Source organism: Pan paniscus, chromosome 12 (assembly GCF_029289425.2).
Source record: "Pan paniscus chromosome 12, NHGRI_mPanPan1-v2.0_pri, whole genome shotgun sequence".
NCBI classification, from domain to species: domain Eukaryota; kingdom Metazoa; phylum Chordata; class Mammalia; order Primates; family Hominidae; genus Pan; species Pan paniscus.
In genome coordinates, this window is record NC_073261.2 from 103112302 (window position 1) to 103135584 (window position 23283).

Genomic DNA, 23283 nt, shown 5'->3' on the forward strand with positions numbered 1-23283 from the left:
TCATTGCAACGTTATTTATAGTAGCAAATTACTGAATTATCTAAATGGCAAAAAAGAAACAGTTAAATAAGACACATTAATATAACAGAATATAATGAAACATGGTCTTTTAAGATTGTTTCCAAATGAATAATGACAAGGGAGAAGCAATGCAAGGTTAAGAGGAAAAAAAGCAGGAAAGAAAATGATATATATAGTACGATCCCAATTCTGCTACAAAGTGACAAATAATAGATTCTAAAATGTTAATTGTTTTTTATCTCTGGGTGATGAAATTTGCATGGTTTTTCTTTTGTTAAAATTTTCCATAAAGAACGTTACTTTTATAATTGAAAAGTTACATAATTTTAAAGAGATCAAACCTTGGTAATTCTATTTCTAGAACTCTATGCAAACATGATCTCACATAAGTCTCATATCTACCCCATGAGGTTGGTATATTATCTTCACTTGACATGCACAGATAGAGACCAGGGTGGATATTGTGACAGCCTCAATATTACCCTCAGAGCTGGACCTTGGCACATGTGTGTGATACCAAAATGATATAAAAAGAACTATCCACCAGAGAGTTACAGTAGGAAAAAAAATACATCTGATGGGAAAGGCATGCAGGCAGGATGGGATAAATGAAACCATCCGGAAGTGATGTTTAAGAATAATTTTCAATGACATGAGGCAATGTGTGTTGTATACTAAAGTAAAAAAGCAAGATGCAAAATTTCATGTGCAACATGGTCCCAACTAATGTGAAAATGCAAAGCAAAAGACTGGAGGACAATATGATAAAATATTAACAATCATCTCTAGATAATATGTGTGTTTTCTTTTTTCTTTTTTTTTTTGAGATGGAGTCTTGCTTTGTCGCCCAGGCTGGAGTGCAGTGGTGTGATCTTGGCTCACTGCAACCTCTGCCTCCTGGGTTCAAGTGATTCTCCTGCCTCAGCCTCCCGAGTAGCTGAGATCACAGGTGCCCGCCACCAAGCCCGATTAATTTTTGTATTTTAGTAGAGACGGGGTTTCATCACGTTGGTCAGGCTGGTATCGAACTTCTGACCTCAAATGATCTGCCTGCCTTGGCCTCCCAAAGTGCTAGGAGTACCGGCGTGAGCCACCACGCTCAGCCTAGACAATATATTTATTAGAGATTATTACTTTGTTGTTATACCTGAACATTTTACACAATGGATGTTGCCTTTTATTACCAAAACCTGTTCCACATTAACTTTCAAAAATGTGTATATCACCCACTATAATCCTACAACCCTCTTCCTTACACCTACCCATCCTTTAAGGCCAAGTTCAAAATTCATTTCCCCCATGAAGCCTTCCTGGATTTGCCCAGCCCATTCTGCTTGACCTCCAAAACCATGTGCTCAAAGTAAAGCCTTGACTCCTGGCTTCAGAAACTCTCACAACGGCATTGTAGCTCTTGGGCTGAGCTCCTTACCAAGTATCCTAGAACCCCTAGGATGGGGAGCAAATCATCTCCTGCTCGAGTCTTGTGTGTTGTGGTTGGGAGCTGAGCTTGCAGAACTGGTGCCAACATTGTTGGTCCTCATGGTTGGGGAAGGCATGGACAATGTCATCAGCAGGATCTGTGGAACTGGATGCCGGCCCCTGACCAGAACCAGTCCCTGATGAAGTTCTCATAGGCCATGGAAAAGGAGAAAACCTCAGATAATGCAGCAAATTTTTCAAAACACTAAACGTATTCAACTGCCCTCTATTCTGGGATTACATCCTTCCTACTTTTTGGTGTTAAAACATGCATTGTTTTGTCAAATGATGAGGTGATGAGTAGATGGTAATTTTTAAATGTCATTTTACAAACTAACAACTGGCCACATCTCAATTCCCTGGTTTCCATCATGTTTCATGGTCCGTAAAATAATAAACAATATAACTAACTTTTTTAGAAAAAATGGAGTTGAAAAAAAGGTATTACCTTTGTAATCCAAACAATATTGGTATGGATTGAACAAAATTAGAATATTTGTTATGCATGAGAGAAGTATGCCTAATTATCCAATCAAAATAGCTGCCTTTCCTTATCCCAGTTATTTTTCCTTATAACATTTATAATTATCTAAATCATACTCCAGTATTTGTTCTCCTTTTTTATGCCAAGTCTTCCTGTGGAGGATGTGTGTTCCACAAGGACAGGATCTGAGTCTGGCTCAAGCTGACACACAGTAGGTACTCAACAAATATGTGTAACATACATAAAGGAAAGAACTTGGACCTAGAGAAGGTGTCTTAAAATATGAGATTCAAGTTTCATGGAAGTCATGGATGGGGTCGACAATATACTAGCATGTGGAACTGTCTGTCTGGAGAAAACTCCTGCAAAGGATTCCTTTGGTCCCCAGTCATTCCGGGAATAAGACATAAAAGGAGAGTAGGTAAACACAGAGGGCAGATTCCTGGCCGGAAGTGTTGGCTTGCAGGCTCGGCAGGACGTATTAAGTGGAAGCATACATACAACTCAATTGCAAGCAGCTCTCCACTTCCTGCTCTGCAGAACACTCTCCTTCCCCCAGGCCTCTCAGCTTCCCTTTAGAAAACAAATCGTTTTTACAGTAGTTGATGAGAAAATGCCCTCTTGTGGGCGTGACAGTGGACCACCTCGATCATGTCACGGATTTCTGAAAATGTGGTTATTCCAGAGAATTCCTTCACGAGATTTAAAGGATTTCTTTTTTTTAAATCTCAAACATCAATGCTTTGTTAAAGCAAAAATACATTTTCTAAGAGGCCATTAAACAGTCCTCAATTCACTTCGGCGTGTCTAACTTAGCAATGCAAGTTCTGATTATCTTAAACCGCATCATCACAAAGATAATTATTCTCCTTTCTAAACTTTTGTACAATTTGCTAATGACTGAGTGATTTTTTTTTTAAATAGTCATCGCCCAGAATCTGCCTCTTTTCTGCTCCCAGGAAACCATCACCTGAGATTGACGCGCAGCAATTGAAAATAATAAAATTATGTAAGATGAGTTTGTAATCACCAGCATTTCACAGGAAGCAAAACGCATTTCGTTCTGGCTGAGGAACAGAAAGTTTCTTCCTCATTTTAAATCTGTATCAGAGGTAAAGCCTTCTATTAAAACACAATTCTCCGTACACTTACAGCCTCTGGCAGGCTGCCAAGGAGACTATCATGGAACCACCGCTGCAGAGAAGTAGGCAGTCAAAGGCATCGAGGATTGCTCCTGAGAAAGGATGCAAAGTCTCCAGAATTCTTGGGAGGGCTCTGCCCACAGCTACCCCCCACCTCTTCTGGCCAGGCCTCCCTCCTCAAATGCAAACACACATGCACACACACGCACATGCACACACGCTCTTTTTCTGGGAGAGGCATGGCAAAAATAAACACTGAGAAAATTCTTCCCTGTCTTTTGCGCCTGCACACACACACACACGCACACACACACACACACACACACTCTCTCTCTCTCTCTCTCTTTGGGTTTCATCTTCCCCTTTCTTTTCTCTTTTGGATGTATTATCGTTTTCATCATCATTATTATTAATAAATTGCAAACTCTGCAGTCCAGGACCTGGTTAATTGCACCTTTTTGCTGCATGTAATTTACAGGTACATGTGACCACTTGGGGGCACAGTTATTTGAGAATGCTGGCACTGGCATTCAATAAGGTATGCTTTTAAGGTTTGAAGCCTGCTTTAAGAAAGCCCCAAATCTTGACTCTTACTGGAGCCCCAGCATGGAAGAGAATCCTGAGAATTATTCCTTTAAGGTGAGTCTGAGATTCATTATGAGGGACATTTTTATATGGGATTATACAAAACCATTTGGTTCCTTTCCCATTTTAAAAACTGGTAGTTTAAAAATTTCTTCTATGTGGCGGCCTGTCCTTTTTCTGTTTTCATCAGTCTTAATGTCAGCATGGACGTAAACACATACTGCTCACTATGGGATGGGGACGGGCATGGCAAAATTAACTTTCCTATGATAGTTAATTCTTTTGCCTTGTTAGGTAAATTTTTATCTTTCCCAATATGAAAAATACGCTTATTATTTTAAAAACCAGAAAATTTTATGGTAGAAAGATGACCACTGTTAATATTATGGCACATTTTCAGCCTTTTTATCTATGTTCTTTGTTTTCATATACTTGACATTATAGTGTACACTATATATACAGTATAGTACGTCTACAGTGAAAACTATATGTATATATACATATAAGATATATATACATACACAGATTATATATGATATATAAGATATATACACATACATAGATTTAAAGAAATCAGGGATACATATGTATATGTACATATATACACACACATATATAAGAAATCAGGGACACACATGTATTAATGAAGTTTCCTTATTAATTAAAAACTATTCTCTCAAATAACCAAACTTACAGTGAAATCACTTAAGAAACTTTGTTCTCAATATCCATAGAAATGTTTTATATTTTTCCCATGGTTTTCTCATCAGCAGAAAGGCAAGGAGGGTTATTTACACCACTTTTCCCCAACCCTCCTGCAGTGCCCAAACACACCTGTGAGGACAGGTTCTGCCCCAAGACAAGCCAGGCTGTTCAGTTCACAGCTGGGCAGAGCAGTCTGCTGGGGGATGCCAGGGAGATACAAACCCACGGGAGAGAGGGGGAAGGATCGGGGGGCTGGGACTCGGATTGCATGGCCTGGGCTTTCACCAGGGGCCCCTAGGCCCAAGGACCTAGATAAGCACACACTAGGTTAGTGTCCTGGAAAGATTCTAATCCTGTGTGTGGGAAAATGGAGCAAAGTTTATCTTTTCTGGCTCAGATTCAGATGCACAGTCATTTCACGCCCCGGTGAAGGAATCCTTTATTGAGCCACACATTTTAGGAAATCACCCTTATTTTCATAGGACAATAGTCAACACTGAGAGGGAGAAAATCCACAGGGTTTGCATTTTCCACCCGGGACAGTGTGAAACAGCACTGGGCTCTCAGATGACCCCTCACCCAGACGGCCCTCCCATCCCCTCCTCCCGCCGGTCCTCGATGCTCTTCCCATGTCTGGGCTGCTGGGATTCCAGTTCTGGCTCTGCCCCTGACTGGCAAGCCTCAGGTATGGCAATTCTCTTTTTCTGCCCCTCGACTGTTGAAAGTGCAAAATGTGTCCAGCACTGGCCTAGATCCTTAAAGGAAAATCAACAACAGAATATAAATAAAAGGTGAGGTGATCAGTTTCCACAGGAGCACATGGTCAAGTCAGCTGGGGACTCCCACGCAGCCCTGAAGCAGTTACCTTGAGAACCTGCATCAGGCAATCCTCAGAGATGTAGGGACTGCTCCCTACAAAGCTGCAGAGGACAGGCAGGATCTGAACCTGGCAGAGCCTTCTAGAGAATGAAGAGGAGAGATGGAAGCTGAGGGTAGCCTCAGTCCAGCCAGACAGAGGCTCCTTGGACCAGCAGACAGTCCCTCTGCTCAGCAATGCACCTTCCTGCCCCTCCCACTACTTCAGGCAGGAGCAGATCGCTTCCTCTGTCCCAGGTCTCCTGTGCCTACATGTGAGCGGGCATAACACGTCAGGCCCTGACTTGCTGAGATGGGCTCCACACTCCATGTCTCTGTCATGTGAGCCTCTAAACTGAGGCTCTGATGACTACATAGCCCTTGGCTCCTGTATAGGCTCAGACACCATAGCAGTGCCACCAACCTCATTCAGAGATGAATTCAGAAGAAGTCCTTTAGAAATCACAGGTGCATGTCCAAGCTGGGCGTTGCACGCTTACCTCTCCCAGGTGAGGGTCAATTGTTAGCTGTCAGTGACCTGGTGGACTTAGGGTGGGGACCGGGGGTGTATAGAGTAAGGTTTCTGAATGGAGAGAGGGAAACCGGCATAAATACTTTTTCTCTTGGAGGGCCCCCAAATTCTCTCTGCTTCATGAGGTTCCCCAGTGACCACAGCCCACCCTGATCAGTCTGTCCTGTCTCCACAGGTCTCTACTGTAGAGCAACAGTTGAAGTTGTCACCCACACACTCTCAACTTGCATTATCTATGTCATGAGATGAGGTACTGCCCAGAAACGGGGCAGCAGAGGAAACTGACCTCAGGTGAAACCGGCTTTCACACGGATGAATTTGTCCATGTTACTGGAAGGCAGGAATTACGCTCCCACCTCCAACAGGCCTATGAAGGCAGACATGGGACAACAAAGGTATCCTTGATGCTATCATATGAGGTAGCTACGCTCCAAGAGATTAACTTGCCTATTATTGCATCATGTCCAGGTGGCCAGCTAGTGTTTGAGCCCAGATCTATTTGCAACAAAGGTGTAGCTTTCCCCCTCCCATACCACTTAGAGACAAGATCTTGCTATAGCACTCAGGCTGGAGCGCAGTGGTGCAATCTTGGCTCACTGCACCCTTAACCAGGAGGTTAATCCTTCTGCCCTTGCCTCCCAAGTAGCTGGGACTATAGGTGTGCACCACTACATCTGGCTAATTTAACATTTTTTTTTTTTTTTGTAGAGATGGGGTCTCACTATTATATTTCCCAAGTTGATCTTTATTAACTCCTGGTTTCAAGCAACGCTCCCACCTTGGCCTCCCAAAGTGCTGGGATTACAGGTGTGAGCCACGGTGCCCAGCTGCATGGCTCTGCATTAGGCCTCACCATGTCATGAGATAAGATACTGCCCAGCATTAGGGAAATGGGGAGACACTGACCTCAGTGTTGGACTCAGAGGCTACAAACTCACCCAAGAATGGGTCACAGCAGAGAGAGCCAAGTCACTGGAAAGATGGAAAAGCTGTGGTGCTTCAGTCCCAGACTAATGGCTTTAATGTGGCTAAAGAGCATCTCAACCAGCCTCAAGGCTTCAATCCAGAAAGGAAGAGGCCAAGCTGGGGATAGGCCACCCAAACCCTGCCTGGGGCAGGGGCCGCTCCACTCCTCCACCTCCACCCTAGCCCCCTTGGGTATCTGATCACATCTGCAGGTGGCCGTCGGAGCTGGGGAAGGGTGTGGCAGCTATCACAGCTCAGGGACGTCAACCTGTTAAGGCCATCTGTCCACTTCCTGTCCCTAGTGCTGAGTCACCAAAAAAGCAAAACCCCCAGCACCGAAAACTTGAAGTGTGGCAAGCTCACTCTGCCGGGACACTCCCCAGTGGTCAGCTGACATCTTCACTCACTGTCAGCGGTCTCCAAACCACAGTGCCATCTCAATGTCCACCCACAGGAGAATGGATGCACAAACTGTATGGGATGGAGTACTAGTTAGCAGTAGAGTTAACTCCAGGGACACGCATCAGCACAGGTCAACGGCAGACGGCAGGTTGAGCAAGACCAGCAGGGCACACAAGAGTGCACACTGTGTGTTTCTGTCTACAAGAACGTCGAGAACAGGCATAAACCCATGATGACTGACATCAGAAAGTGGTTGGAAAGATGGGGGTTGACCAGAAGAGGGCAGGAGGGAACTTTCTGGGGTGATGAAAGTTACACAGGTTCATCATGCAGTTACACAGGTTCACAGTTATTGAAACTCAGTGAACTGAACACTTGAGGCTGTAGATTTCATTGTATTGCTTCTCAACGATCACACCTCAAATAAAATAATAATAAATAAATGCAATGCAATGCTCAGCACAGAGCGGGTAACACGGCAAGTGCCCTAGAAGAGTTGCTAAATTGTAAAACACATTTTTTTCCTAGGTGAATTTTAAAAAGAATTTACTAGGAGAATCACTTTGGAATATGTTTGGAAATCTATTTTTTTATTGTGATGAAACATACATGCCATAACATTTACCATTTTAATCATTTTTAAATGTACAGTTCAGTGGCATTAAGTGCATGCACACTATTTTGCTATTTAGTTTTTATTTCATAATCATAAATTTAACTCTGCAATCCAGCTAGGCATGGAAGGGAACAAGGAAAACATGGAACCCAAAGGGAAATGCAGTGACAGCACAAAGATTCTAGGATACTGTGAGCAAATGGGGAGCAGGCGTGCTCTCCTGAGCTATAAAGGAATGGCTGAGTGGTGAAGATAAAACACAAGTCTAATTTACTGGAGTTGTCCACAGTCAGCAATGGTGATCTTCTTGCTAGTCTTGCCACTCCTGGACCCAAAGCGCTCCACGGCCTCCATAATCTTCATGCCTTCTTTCACCTTGCCAAATACCACATGCTTGCCATCCAACCACTCAGTCTTGGCAGTGCAGATGAAAAACTGGGAACCATTCATGTTGGGTCCAGCATTTGCCATAGATAAGATGCCAGGGCCTGTATGCTTTAGGATGAAGTTCTCATCATCAAATTTCTCCCTGCAGATGGACTTGCCACCAGTGTCATTATGGTATGTGAAGTCACCACCCTGACACATAAAACCCTGGAATATTTCTGTGAAAGCAGGAACCCTTATAACCAAATCCGTTCTCTCCAGTGTTCAGAGCATGAAAGTTTTCTGCTGTCTTTGGAACCTTCTCTGAAAACAGCTAGAAAGAGACATGGCCCAAGGGCTCACTATCGACAGCGATGTCGAAGAACACGGCAGGGTTGACCATGGCTGACAGTATGGGGATCCCAGCAGCGGCAGCAGCATCTGCAAAGCCTACATGCATATTGTTTTGCAACCTTCTCCACCATCTATCTCCAGAGCATTTCATTTTCTTAAACTGAAACTCTTTGCGCATTAAACGATAACTCTCTCCCCACGTCCCCTGGCAACTACCATTCTACCTCTGTCTGTGAATCCAATCCATACTACTCTAGGTACCTCATATAAGTGGAATCCTCCAGTAATGGTCCTTTCATGACTGGCTTATTTCACTTAGCATAATGTCTTCAAGGTTCATCCACGCTATAGCGTGTGTCAAAAGTTCCTTCCTTTTTAAGGCTGAATCATCTTCCATTGTATGTATCTAGTGTATTTTGTTTATTCATTCATCACTGACGGACACTTGGGTTGCTTCTACCTTTTGGCTATTGTGAATGTGGTTGCTATGAGCAACACTAGTGTATGAACATCTGTTCGGGTCCCAGCTTTCACTTTTTTTGGGTATAGGCTCAGAAGCGGAATTGCTGGATCAGATGATGATTCTATGTTTAATTTTTTGAAGAATGGCCATAATGTTTTCCATAGCGTTGCACAATTTGCATTTTCATGAGCAGTGCATAAGGGTTGCAGTTTCTCCACATCCTCACCAACACTTGTTATTTTCTGTTGTTGTTTATAGTCACGTTAATGGACGTGAAGTGGTATCTCATTGTGGTTTTGACTTCCATTTCCCCAATGATTAGTGATGTGGAGCATCTTTTTGTGTCCTTATTGGCCATTGGTATACCTTCTCTGGAAAGGTGTCTATTCAAGTCCTTTGCCCATTTTTTAATGGAGGTGTTTGTTTGTTGAGTTGAACGCACGTTTTAATTGCCACTGTGCTGGCCTGACAGCCAAGCCCCACCCTCCTCACTGCCGCATGCTCAGTTCCCAGGCAGCAGGGTCTCACATCCTCCACCCAACCCCATCTCAGCACTGGTCACACCCAGCACAGGAGTAAGGGCCTGATGGGCAACTGCCTCCCATTTTCCTGGGACCAAGGAGACTATACTTGGCCCAGGTGTCTATTTGAGCTATCAAAAAATGTTTCTGGAGACCAGGCATTCGGGAAGGTATACCAGGAATAAAAATAGCAGACAGTTACAGCTGTCAAATTGTGACTTCACAGTCAGTGAGTGACCACCCCACCCCTGCTGCCTCCCCCAGAGGTCCTCGTTAACAAAAACGCATTATTGTGGTGTCTGCAGAATCAAGCTTTAAATTTTAAAACCTGAGCAGGGCCGTAGCTCTGAAAAGCCCTGCTCACTCAGTGATGTGAGGGAGAGCCTGTGGGGAGGGGCAAGGGCCAGGGGCCATCACTACAGCCCTCATCTAGAACTGGGGCTGGAGCCCCTGCCACAGGAGGGCCGTTTGTGTGCCTTTATCCCAGCAAGGCAGCAGCAGGAGCTGCTCTCCTGACGAGGTTCTCCACGGCTGCCTGCCACCTTCCCTCTGTCCCAGTCACAGGTACCTTCCAGGTCTCACAGCACAAATCCTCCCCTACCTTCCCCCGCACTGCCAGACCTCTACCCAGGGGCCACTAGAGCAGACCTTGTCAGACACCTGGGGCCAGGGAGGAAGCCTCCCTCAAGGTCACAAGTGAGGTGGTGACCTTATACAGAGAAAAAAAAGCGACTTCCCTGAAACACGCTTTCCATGAAAATCATTTTTCTCCTCTTGGGGGAAAGAGAGGAAATTTTAAAACTGAGAATCATCGTAGAAAAAGGCAGTTTCCCCACATCATATGAAGCCATCCAGGTGCTTCTTATTTTTACAACATGTTGCCATAGATGGGTAGATGGGGAAGCTTAGGTGCTTCCCTTTGGCAAATCGAGGCTTCGGCAAGAAATATGTTCCTTTCGCAGTCTGTATATTATTCAAGTTTTGATGATTAAAACTGGTTTTGATGATTAAAGCTGGTTGGAACAGCATGAACCGAAGAGATTACAGCAGGCTCTCCTCTAGAAGGATCGGCCGGACAAGCGCACTGCACGCAGCCTCCTGGTCCAACCAGCCCAGCTTCCAAATGAGGTATGCACCTTTCCCAAACTCCACGGCCCTTAATTTTGGTTTGAAAAGCCAGGGCTAGGTCATCTTATATGTCTTCCCATTGGCTAAATAAGCTAAGTCAATGGCAAAATAACTTACCCAAAACAAATAAGCTAATTCAATGGCAAAATAGGCTACCCAAATCTCAAGAGGTCAAAACAGGGCAGCATTGCAACAAATTGGCCTCAGGATGTATGTGGGTGGCTACGAGGGTCCCAAGCCAAGATCCTGAGGCTCTCACTCAGCATCAGGGAGACCGACTGGGGAGGCACCTAAACGCAGGGGATGCAGCCCTCCTTATGGCCACCAACAATGGCAGTTGAGTTCCAGGCAGGACAGACCAGGCTGCTGCCCCTGCTAATATGAGCACCACTGGGTTGGACAGAATTCAGCCCACATGTTAACCTAAAGGTGGCAATATTGGCCTCACTGATGAGGGATTCTAGACCCAAGTGTTATAAAATCACGGGACATGTCTTGCTTTGGCAAGACAACTGCAGCTAGGTTTCTTCCAGGCAGTTCTCTACGCCTACCTGCGGTGAAGAATCAGGTTTTGGGTTTTTGTTTACATCACCGATCTGTCAGGAACGAAAATGTGGTCCTACCTTGCATGATTAGCTCACACTCACACCATAGGCAGCTCTCCTGGTAACTCACCATGAGAGTCCAAGACCATGCAAACTGGTCTGTACCTAGTTAATGAGGGGAGCCCACGGATCATGCTGCCAAGGCAGTGTTGAATGCAATCGGAGTTTCTTTTTTTTTTTTTCTTTCCTTTTTTGAGACAGAGTCTCACTCTGTCACCCAGGCTACAGTGCAGTGTTGCGATCTCAGCTCACTGCAACCTCTGCCTCCCTGGTTCAAGGGATTCTCCTGTCTCAGCCTCCTGAGTAGCTGGGATTACAGGCGCATGCCACCACACCTGGCTAATTTTTGTAGCTTTGGTAGAGACCGGGTTTCACCATGTTGATGAGGCTGGTCTCAAACTCCTGACCTCATGATCCGCCCGCCTCGGCCTCCCAAAGTGCTGGGATCACAGGCGTGAGCCACCATGCCTGGCCTGCAATCGTAGTTTCTAAATGCTTATTCCCAATTTATCTCGGCACACACTGGGAACAGTGTGGAAACAGACACCTATCTGTGACCTTAACTGGAGTAGCACCATTTTCTACCCCTCTCTACTGTGATGGAGAGGCAAATCAATAGCAGCAGTGGCCAATGTAGGTGGTTAGGCAGAACCCATGGACCCATGGGTCACGGCCACAGCAGCATTCACAACTTGGTTCTCTCTGCTCTGGACGGTCTCACAGAATTTCTCGGGAAATTCCTGGACTGGACCACTCATTTCCATGGACTTCCTGGTGAGATGTGGTGCACTGTCTCCTTCCTCCGTCACCTCAACACAATTCATTGAGCTCACAGTATTTGAACAACGAATATCCAGCCTGTGCCAGGACCAAGGAAGGCTAAAAGACAAAGTCCTTGCCTTCAAGGATCATGATCCCCAAGACGAGTCCAGAAATAACCATTGATGTTACCGATTTGGCATATGTCAGCACAGTTCTAAGCACTTTGCAAACAGGAACTCATTTAATCCTCAAGTATTTAATCTTCGTAGATCCAAATCAGCACACCCCAGGAAGCCTTCTGACCACAAAGAAAGGAGTCAGATACACCTAAGCCTTGCAGGCAAATTCAGAATTGAATTTTTGTTCCATTTGCAAAGATGAGGCCAGCACATTTAAGTCTGAAGGTACTTGAAATCATACTGGTGAGTCTCTTTAAATTTATTTCACACTTTAAAAGAAAATTAGCTGGACCTCAACTTATTATGTCAACTGTGATAATCAGTGAGCAATGTGGCTAAACATATGATTTTTTTTAATTCAAATAAGCAATTTATATTCCCTAGAAAAGGGAATATTGGCTCTCTTCCTTCTCCATAGGTAGGCAGGTGTCTGGAGGACAGGATCCTTCCTCCCTGTAACCCATCCAGCACCCATCATAGGCCTGGCACCCATGTTTGTTGATCTGAACTTGGGCAAATGCTTGGATCTCTCTAAATCAGCTGCAGAATAGCAATACCACCACTGTGAAGTCACCCATGCGACAGGGTGAGCAAAAATGAGATGCCACAGGAAAGGCAGTGCTCTTCCCACTGTGCCTTCTCAGTAAACAGTTATTCAATCTACCCTCATTTAGAAGCTCCAGGAGCTGAATATATATCCTTAAAGTTCCCTGGGAGGCTAAGCTTAGCTGCAGGTTTGATCCAGAAGCAGATGCTTAAAGCTGGAAGATGTGAAAAGTGAAGGTAAAGGAGAAAGGGAAGATTGTTTTTGTTTTTTGTTTTTAATCCCAATTTCACCGCTCTTCACCACTTCTCAGTGTTACTAAATGACCAAAAGGAAAGCAGGGATGTTCTGGCCGCTGTTGGGTCTTTAATTTGATCTAAGCCTTTGGCGTACGCTTTGCACAAAACAGAGACACAGAGTCCTCTTGTCTGCTCTTCTCTCACCGCCCACACCTCCAACTTGCTTCTAGGAGCTTTGTGGGGAAGCCTCAAGAAGAGGAAGCCTCATGCTTGACATTACTTCTAGGGTAGAGACAAGCCCAGGGGGAAGGGAGGGGCGGCAGCAGAGCTACACAGGAGTGACCGTGCCAGTGCCGGGCCAGCAGTCAGGTGGGGCCAGCCTCCCCACACCCCGAACCTCCTGTGTGGTCCAGATCCCAGGCAACCACGTCTTTCTCAAGGAGAATCTCAAACTGAAGAAGTCCCTCCTTGGCTGAAAGTAGGTTGAAAGAGTTAAAACAGAGCAAACACATTTTTGTGGTGTGTGCTCCAGGCTCTATTCACACCCATCTTGAGAAAAAACTAATACAAAGAATAAAAATAGAACAGAAGAAGTTGGAAAATACAGTGTTATCGCCCTTCCCAAAGTGCCTCTGTGATTTCCAGGTGTTTCATTTTTTCCTTAAAACGATGCTTTTGTGAACTACTACAAATTTTGAAATCTGAGCAGAGACAACAACCCACAAGGAAAGCCCCTGAGAGAGGACAGACGGCACGGATGCTCAGAAGCGCCAGACAGACCCAGGTTGTCACTGCAACGATGAAGCTCCAAGAGAGAATTAGTCTTCAAAGTCTCAAATCATAAATCCTAGAAGATTCCATCCAGATTACAATTCATCAATAAGCATATTTAATAGATATATGCCCAAATATAGCATCAAAAATTCCACACAATGACAAACCATGAACATGTGACTACACAGCCACGGAGTGAAAAGAACATCCAAAAAGTCGGCTTTGATGTCTGTTATCTGACACCTTCTCCGGGCAAACATTTTTACCAAAGAGTTTTGTGCCAGGCACCAGGCTATGCATTGGTATGCAAACATGAACAAGCCCGGGTCAGCGATTAGTGGTTCTGGATGAATCTTTAACCCTTTCTACATTGTTTTTATGCTTTGATTTGCTATTTATTTACTATGCTGTCTCAAGATGGAAACAGACGCCATTCAAACACCTAAAAGTTTTTCTCATTAGCCTTCCAGAAACCACAGTAAATGGAAGCAGGTGCGCAAATCCAAAAGGTATCATGCATGTTGGTCAGACTTAATATTGTTATTTTAGCTCACATTCCTTCTACTAGATTGATTTTACATAAAATGTTAATTAGTATAGACAACACAGTACCTGGTACAGGCAGTATGAAGTGGTGCAGATGCATGGGAAAAAACAAAGACACAGGCGCACGTGCACACACGAATAGGGGTGTGTGTGCGCAGAAAGGAAAACACAGACAGACTGGTAGCTGAGGGATCTGTGTTCAAACCCAGCTGAACAACGTGGCTAGGTTTGTGGCCTTGGGCCAGTTGATTACCACTGAGCCTCATCTTCATTTGTAAAATGTGGATAATCCCTACCTCGCAGCATTGATATGAGGATTAGAGATAATATATGTAAAGTACTCGGATATAGTGAGCAGCCATAACTGGAAGCTATTATTATTATATTATTGGGGCTTAATAAAGGTTTGGTGATTGAATAATAGGTAGATTAGCTGACCTCAAAAATCCACATCAACTCTAAAATTATGATACTAAAGATGGAATTAAAAGTTCACACATCAAATCAACTCAAGGGTATTTTTAACTATTGGAATTGTGATGCAAATGTCTTATGCTTTTCAGAATAAGTACTGATAGTGAGACTTACAGAACACAATATATATACATGCCCTGGTGTATGACTAAAACATTTATGATTGAAATTGAACAGGATTGGCATCTACAGTTTCTGAGATCTCTAGGGGTTGCTGCTGTCTCTTCTTCCACAGCTACTTTTCCTAAGCCCCCTTTGCAGAGCACTTCCCCAGGCCACTGTAATGTGGGTTTATGGAGGTTATCTGTTTTCACCCTCACAACCACCCTAGATAGCCACTACTGCTTCTTCCAATTTCATAAAAGAAAACTGAGGCTGGGTGAGATTAAGGATCTTTCCAAGGTCACACAGCTAGGAAGCACTGGAGACGGGACTTCAATGTGGACAGGAAGCCCATGTTTCTAATCCCTCTGCAGTATCACTGCAACTAGGACAAGCCCCCAAGCAAAGCATGAGATCAGAGAGACTCTGGAGGAAATGCATACACAGAAAAGGAAGAACAAATGTCAGTAACATCTACTGCATTCTTTATTGGACAGTATTCTGTGTGACTGCATTCTCACCAAGTCTCTTCAATTGAAAACTTACATAATTTGTTAGTGTTAAAAGTCAAAATAGGGCTGGGCACGGTGGCTAATGCCTATAATCCCAGAGTGAACTTTGGGAGGCAGAGACAGGCGAATTACCTGGGGTTGGGAGTTCGAGACCAGCCTGACCAACATGGAGAAACCCCATCTCCACTAAAAATACAAAATCAGCCGGGTATAGTGGCACGTGCCTGTAATCCCAGCTACTCAGGAGGCTGAGGCAGGAGAATTGCTTGAACCCTTGAACGCGGGAGGCAGAGGTGGCAGTGAGCCAAGATTGCACCATTGCACTCCAGCCTGGGCAACAAGATCAAAACCCCGTCTCAAAACAAAGAAAACATCAAAATAACAGCAATTCCACTTCTGGGTATAGACCCAGAAACACTGAAAACAGGATGTCTTATACTCCTGTTCACAGCAGCGTTATTCTCAGTAGCTACAACATGGAAGCAACCCAAATCTCCATCAACAGATGAATGAACAAACAAAATGTGGTCCATACATGCAATGCAATATTATTCAACCTTAAAAAGGAAGGAAAGCCCGTCCCATGCCACAAGATGTGATAAACCTGGAAGACGTTATGCTAAGTTTAACGAGCCCATCACAAAAGGATGAATGTGGCATGATTCCACTCACCTGAGGGATCTAAGGTAGTTAAATGTATAAACAGGAAGTAGAATGGCGGATGCCAGGGGCTGAGGGAGGTAGGAATGGGGACATGATGTTTAACGGGTATAGACTTTCAGTTCTGCAAGACGAAGGGTTCTGGAGCTTGCTTGCACAACAATGTGAATGCTACGAATGCACAGTTAAAAATGGTAAAGGTGGCTCATGCCTGTAATCCCAGCACTTTGGGAAGCTGAGGCGGGTGGATCACCTGAGGTCAGGAGTTCGAGACCAGCCTGGCCAACATAGTGAAACCCCGTCTCTACTAAAAATACAAAAAAATTTGCTGGGCGTGGTGGCAGGCGCCTGTAATCCCAGCTACTCTGGAGGCTGAGGCAGGAGAATCTCATGAACCCAGGAGGCAGGGGTTGCAGCGAGCCAAGATTGTGTTATTGCACTCCAGCCTGAGTGACAGAGTGAAACTCCTTCTCAAAAAAAAAAAAAAAAAAAGTAAAGATGGTAAATTTTATGTGTTTTTAAACCATGGTTTAAACAAAGTGACAGAACATATATTTGTGTATATATAACTGTATATATGTATGTGTATATACATGTGTGATTATCTGTTTACAAATATATATATATATACACATACATATATCCTTAAAATGATCAGTGATTTTAAAATGTCAAAAACCTACAAATCATAACAATAGACACCTGTGAGGCCAATGGCAGCCTGTAAATGGCCTAGAGGCTGTCTTCTTTGCGCACGCTAGATCCCCGGCCGTTACAACCATGCTCGCCGTTCTTGTCCCAGCTTGTGAGTCATCATTTGCAGCTGCACAGTCGAGAGTCTCTGAACTACTTGAATTTCATGCAGATACCCTCTCGCACAGAAAATGAGAACTCTTCTCCTTTCTACCCTAAAGGTGGAAATGCTCCCAAACGATAAAATTGATTTCACAAAGAACTCTGTTGCTACTTCCAGTGATCAACTTGCCTCATCTTAATTGGCAGTTTCAGTTTTCCTGTTTTCAAGTGGTTTCCTTGAACAAAGTACAGGCTGCGTTTACTGTGGGAGAAGTAAGCCTGTGGTGGTTGTAGGAAGAACCATAGAGTTTGCTTTCAGGGTGGTCCTGATCTCAGCATTTTTGATCTAAGGTGCAGGTAAAGAATTTGGATACATCTTTCCTTGTTAACCAAAATTAAGACCATTTTCTATGGTAAAATTTACTTCAGACAAAAGTACATTCCAGGAATTATGCTACCTAATTTTTTAGCACATCAGGCGATGACCCCAGATTACTTAAGAAATAAAAACTGACTATCTTCTACACAAACTACAGATATTCTACCAGCTTCCAAACATTTGCGTGGATATGTGTCTAGCACAGTGAAAGATGCTAAGACAGGCCTGGGAAACATATGATTTATCTGTTTAAACATATATTCCCCCCCACCTTTTTTTTTTCTGAGACTAGGTCTTGCTCTGTTGCCCAGTACAGTGGCGTGATCACTGTTCACTGCAGCCTCAACTTCCTGGGCTCCAGCAGTCCTCCCATCCACTAACACATTTCTTGTTCTCCAGTCCTCTTACACAGTAACTGCCTTGGTTTATCCTCATTCAGCACAACTAAAGGCTGGATTTCTTATTCATGATGTTTCTTCCTCCTCCTATCCCCAAGTAGGCACTTAGTTGACTGATTACAGAATCACAAAGTTGGTTATAATTCCATTTCTTCATCTGACTTTGAACTTAAGTGTTCCAATTACTTTGCCTGATCCTAATAAGTCAGTAGCGTGCTAATGCTTGCCTTGATATTTCTGAAATATACAGGGTTGTGATTAGCATGGGATTGCATCATTAGAAAGCTAAGTTGAAAGTGGGTGAGCAAAATCATCACTCGCATTTAAGTAAAACTGCCTGTTCAGCGGACTTACAATGTTACTATGATCCTAGGGGCACTATATGCTGTGACTAAATATATATTGTATTTGGAAAATCCTCTGCTGTTCTGAAAACTTCTGGCTTTGACCACTACTAGAAAAGACCCCAGGACAGACCTGCTCTAATATAGTCTCGAAGTCTCTCCAAGCCAGATACAACCGATGACACAAAGAATGCCTAAGCCATAACAGTACTGGGATTTAAAAAAAAAAAAAAAAAAGAAGAAGAAGAAGAAGAAAGAAAGAAAAAAAGGAAGGAAGCAAAAAGGAGGAAGGAAGGAAAAACTTTAGTTAGTTCTGCTGGACTGAATTGATGTCTCCCGGCCAAAAAGTGAGAAAGCTTTACAGTAAGCCTGCTGAAAGAAAGAAAGAAAAAAAACCCATGTACACATACATATCAAATGAGATGCTAAAAAATGACATTAGTATTAGGGGTGCCATTTGAGTTGATGAAAAAAAATTAACTCCTTTATATCTGTATGTAGCTGGGAATAGTGTAGGCTTTTAGAAACTAGCAGGAAAAAAGAAGGAGATACTTTAAACTAGGAATGGTTTGTAGCCAAATCAATTGATAAAAGAAGGAAAAAGATGGCACAACTAAAATTGATGCCAAAGATTTATAAGGTTGACTAAATAAAAATGAATGGATCACCATGGAAATGCATGAATACTGAAATAGGCAAGATTTGAATAGACTAATGATGTGCCTCACTTAAACTGACAGGTGTTGATAACAACGGTGACACTCAATCCACACCAACCGCCACACTTCCAACATGTTTATTCCTAGAAAACAGGCTGGATTTAAAGGTTCCTTTGGTAATAGTTTATAAGCAAAATGCATTTTCCAGTCTTAAAGTGACTGACTCAATGCTCATCTACTGGAAAAACAAAAAAAAGGTTTTTATCCATTTTGTTCCTAGATATGAGGAGCTGCAGTTAGCAAAAGTCATTCTCCTGGGCTCTACTAGTCTTTGTTTCAATAAACCTCCCACAAACCTGAATTCTCAGTCTTGCTTGTCTCCCACACTGAGTACTTGAAGTATGACCACCACTCATTAGAAACATAATTAAAAAGACACAACACTAGATCCCCACCCCCCATCACATTCAGATGAAAACCAATAACCCTTAATCTATTTGTTACCATGGCTACCATAGGATATTTTATTTCAGTAAAACTCTAGGTATTTCGTTTGGATTGCTGCTTGCAAATGAAAGTTGGAGACCTATAAATTTCCATAACCGCCCTAGAAATGGAGAGACCGAGGAGAAGAAAATGTTTTTCTTAATCACAGGCAAATATGGTTTATAAGATGTTTGTGCAGAAAAGTTATTAAAATTGGTTAGATGCATCAGCCCATAAACCAATTTAAATGCCATTAAATTCATATAGAGTTTAAAGGCACATGTGCTAGTAATTCCCTGATTTATAGCAGGGTGATAAATCAAGTGCACTCCAGCACAATGTATGGGACGGAGACTATTCATCAGTAGCACACAGCTCCATACCTGTATAAACACCTAGATTATGGACTAATCAAATACACGCATGCCAACCAGCCTTTAAAGTATTCACTAGTGCTTACTGGACATGTTTTCTCTAAGTGTCAGAATGAACAATCTATAAAATTGTTCATTCTCCTCCCTCATAAAAAAATTAAAAAGCTCTATACCTTCTTTCCATAATAATAATAATAATAAATCAGGAATGAGGTGGGACAAGTCTGCTGTCATTCATCTGAAAATGAAGCAATTCCTCAAATCTGCCCTCCCAGGGCTGAGTTAGTGATAAGACCACACGGCGAGGAAGAAACTCTGTAGTGACTAGACAGATGACTTTAAAGAGACTGAAACTAGTATAAATACAGCCGTAACCAGGACAGATCTGTCATTGCAAGAGGAGTCCGAATCCCAGCGTTGCTGGACTGGAGAGAGGCTGGAACCTGCAGCAGCGGGCCGGGATGCCGCTGAGCTGCCGAAGTGGAAGTTTCGCAGGCAGCAGCAGCTCGGCGTCCTCCACGGTCTGGTCCCTCCAGCGCCGAGGTCTCGCCTAATGCTACATAAATACCTGCGTCCACGATTCGCCCGGGGCGCGCCGCGGCGCAAGCACGGGAGGGAGGGAGGAGAACGTTTGCAGAGCGGCGGGGATGGCAGCGGCGGCGGCGGCAGCTCCTTACCCATCAGCATCCCTGGGGGCCCGCGCGAGGGCCCGCCAACGGACCGCGTCTGCCGCTCGGTTCCACAGCCCAGGGACGACAACTGGCTTCTCAGCGGGTGGACCCAGGCATCCGAGACTCGCGCGTGGCCGCCACCCCCTCCTCCGAGACGGCTGGCCGCAGGCAGGCAGCGCGTCCCCGCCTTCCCCAGGCAACGCAGAGGCGACCTGCCCTAAGAGCCGCCTCCGACCTACCCCGGCTCCCAGCCCCGCGCTCCGGCCCCAGGCGAGCACGTCCCTCCCTTGGGGCCCGGGGCCGACGCTGCCCAGCGCGGGCACCCGCGCGGCGACCGCAGATAACCCTAGCGCTCTCAGCCCGCTCCAGGCCACGGAGACCGGGACGCGAGCCCTGGGCTCCCCCGGCCCCCCGAGGCCATCGGGGCGCGCGTTCACACTCCCACATTACACATCTCCAGGTCCACCCTGTCCCACACATCAACAACCCCTCCCCATCGACACCACCTCCTGGCCCCTTCGCCGTCCCCGTGAGCTCTCCTTTCCGCGTCCCCCCACAACACGCTGGCACCCACAAGGTGTCAAGGGAAGTGTGCGTGTGTGTGTCGGGGTGGGGTGGGTCACAATAAGGTCTGTGCGGGTTCCCTCCCGACGGTTTTCGAGCTCCTCTACCTCGAAAGTTACTTGGGATTGAGTAAAGAGACCCAGTTCCCAAATGCGAGATCAGAGGACGCGAGGGGCAGAAAACCCCAACCTGGCTTCTCGCTGCACAGAGGCGCGCACCTCCCCAAAGGACAGTGCGCGCGGCCGCCCCTGGGGGCCAGCCCTCCGTCGCCTCCAGGTCCCCTGCCCGGCCGGGGCCCTGGGCCGCTCAGGGGAACGTGGCCTGGAGAGGGGCGCGCGCCGCCGGGCCCAGCAGGGGGGCTGCTCCGGCCAGGGGTCACACTCGCCTCCAGCACCTCCGAACACCGCGACAGTGGCCCCAGGCAGCCCCGGTGCATACACACCCGGGGGCAGGAAGTTTTTCCCCCCCCTTTTTTTCCCCCTGGAGCAGCGCAGGCGCAAGGGCTCCTGCAGCCTGCGAGTCCAGACGCGGGAGGCTCCTGTCGCCGCCGCCGAAGCCGAGCCCAGCGTTCCGGGTTCCGGCCCCGCTCCCACGCCCGGCCCGGCCCGGCCCCGCGCGGCGGCCAGGACCTGGGTCTCCCTCCGGCGCCGCATCCGAGGCGCTCCAGCCCGGCCCGGCTCTTACCTCCGGCCGCGCGGCTCCGGCCCCGGCCCGACGCGCAGAGAGCCCGGGGTCGCGGGTGGGCGCAGGAGGGCTGATGGAGAGCGGACGGCGCCGGCGGGTAGCGGTGGCTGGGGCCGCTCGGGTCCTGGCCGGAGGAAACGGATCCAGGTCCTCCTCCTCGCGTTCCTGCTCTCCGCCTTCTCCCCTCGTTCCTCCTCCTCCGCCGCCGCCGCCGCCTCCCGGCAGCCCAGGGAGGATGCCCGGGAGAGGGAAGTCGGTCCTCCTGCCTGTCAGCCTGTGCGGCTATGCGCGGTGCGGCGCGGCTCTCATCGAGGCGGCGGCGGCGGCGGCGGCTCCGGCAGCATCGCCCCCGCCCTCTCCCCGCAGCCGCGGCGGCCGCGGGGCTGGGGCTAGCTCCGGGCTCGGGCTCCGGGCGGGGGCTGCGCTCAAGCGCGGCGACCGCCGGGGCTGCGGACGGGCGCTGCGGAGCTGGGGCCGGGGCTGGAGCTGCGGCGAGATCCGCTGTGGCGGGGACGGCGGCGGCGGCGCGGGGGCTGGCGCGGCCGCGGCGCGGGGACCATGCTCCCTTCTGGCTCGCTCCGCTCCGGGTACCGTCTGCTTTAGCTGCGAGGGAGGCGGGCTTCGGCGCGCAGCCAGGGGCGGGCGGAGCCAATCACCGGCGCCCGAGTGGGCGGGGGTGGCGGGTGGGGGAGGCGGGGCCCCCTGGCCCGGCCCGGCCCGGCCCGGCCCGGCCGGGCCCCGTGCGCAGCTTCCCCGGCCCGAGGGATTCCCGGCTGCCGCGCGCCGGGTCCGAGGTTGGAGTGCTCGCGGGTGTGTCCGTTGGTCCGTCCGTCCGCCGCCCCCGACCCCCGCGGTGGCCCCCGGCTCGCCTGGCTCCGCGGCCGCGCCCGGCAGACGCACGGCGCGTGGTACGGGCTGCTCCGCCGTGGCTTCCCGGCCTTGCTGGTCCAGGGTTGGGGGCCCGGGACTGAGGCGAGCTCCCCGTCTGCTCTCAACACCTGAGGAAACTGGCGGAAAAGTTTGAGAAGGAAAAAGTCCAATCGTCTTTCAGCTTCCGCCCTCTTTATGACACTCCAGCCTTGGAAAGGAGCAGGAATTGTCCACACCTCTGAAGGACCAGGGAGAGCCCTGCAAAGTGTCCACCAGCCTTCTGAGTCAGCCCTGCCTCTCCTGGGGCGCGCGACTTTTCTGTTCATACTGACCCTTAGGAATCCAGGAAGCCTTCTCTGTTTAACAGCCTGACCAGCCTTTGATGTCTATACCGACTACTCACCCCCACCACAGCTCGCTCTCTCTCACACTGTCTACACTGACTTCTCAGTCCCACCACATCTCGGTCTACACATGCTGTCTACACAGACCCTAACTTCTAACCCTAATAGAAGAGATTTGGCCAGAGGCGTGTGGGACCCCCAATGAGGGCTTTTCCATTATGCTAGAATATTTCACTCTGGGCACAGTCTTCCCCACCCCGACCGCTCTCCTAATCTGGTTTTTATTCCCCGACCTCTCCCTCCTCCCCTACATCCCCTTTACCTGGTTTTGAGTTTCAGAGGAAATATCTGTACCTGCCCTCCTCCTCCACCCCTGTCTGAATGTAAAGGCCTGAGGGCCCAATCCTCATCCTCCACCCTCCCTCCGCTCCCCCAGGTAAAGGCCTGAGGCCTTGCTAGAAATTGGAGTTGGGGTGCGGTAGGTAGTGTGGGGAGCTGGCTGTGGGGGCCCAGCTGGGAGGAGCTGGCCTGGGGAGGGCTTTGCCAGTCCTTGCCTCCATCTGCCAGGGCCAAGGAGGACTGAGCCGGTAAATCCTTTCTTCTCAGCTCCCCGCCTGTGATGTCTGATCCAGGCCTCTGCTCTCCTTGGCTGTAAACTCAGCGCACGGATTGTGTCTTCTTTAATATCTTGTAGGAAGC

The 23283-nt window shown here is 47.2% G+C and overlaps 1 protein-coding gene and 1 pseudogene across 2 annotated transcripts in view; both read right to left on the minus strand.

Annotated features, from left to right (window-relative positions):
- The window catches only part of KLHL29 (kelch like family member 29), a 327396-nt gene extending 305892 nt beyond the window's left edge, over positions 1-21504 (minus strand). Inside the window, exon 1 of one of the 2 annotated variants that reach the window (XM_034952689.3) lies at positions 21371-21504. The gene's annotated coding sequence lies outside the window, so the exon portion shown is untranslated. The remainder of the gene's footprint in view (positions 1-21370) is intronic. The other variant, XM_034952690.2, reaches the window with a different exon arrangement.
- Positions 7768-14793, minus strand: LOC117979099 (peptidyl-prolyl cis-trans isomerase A-like; annotated as a pseudogene).
- Positions 21505-23283: the final 1779 nt, after the last annotated feature.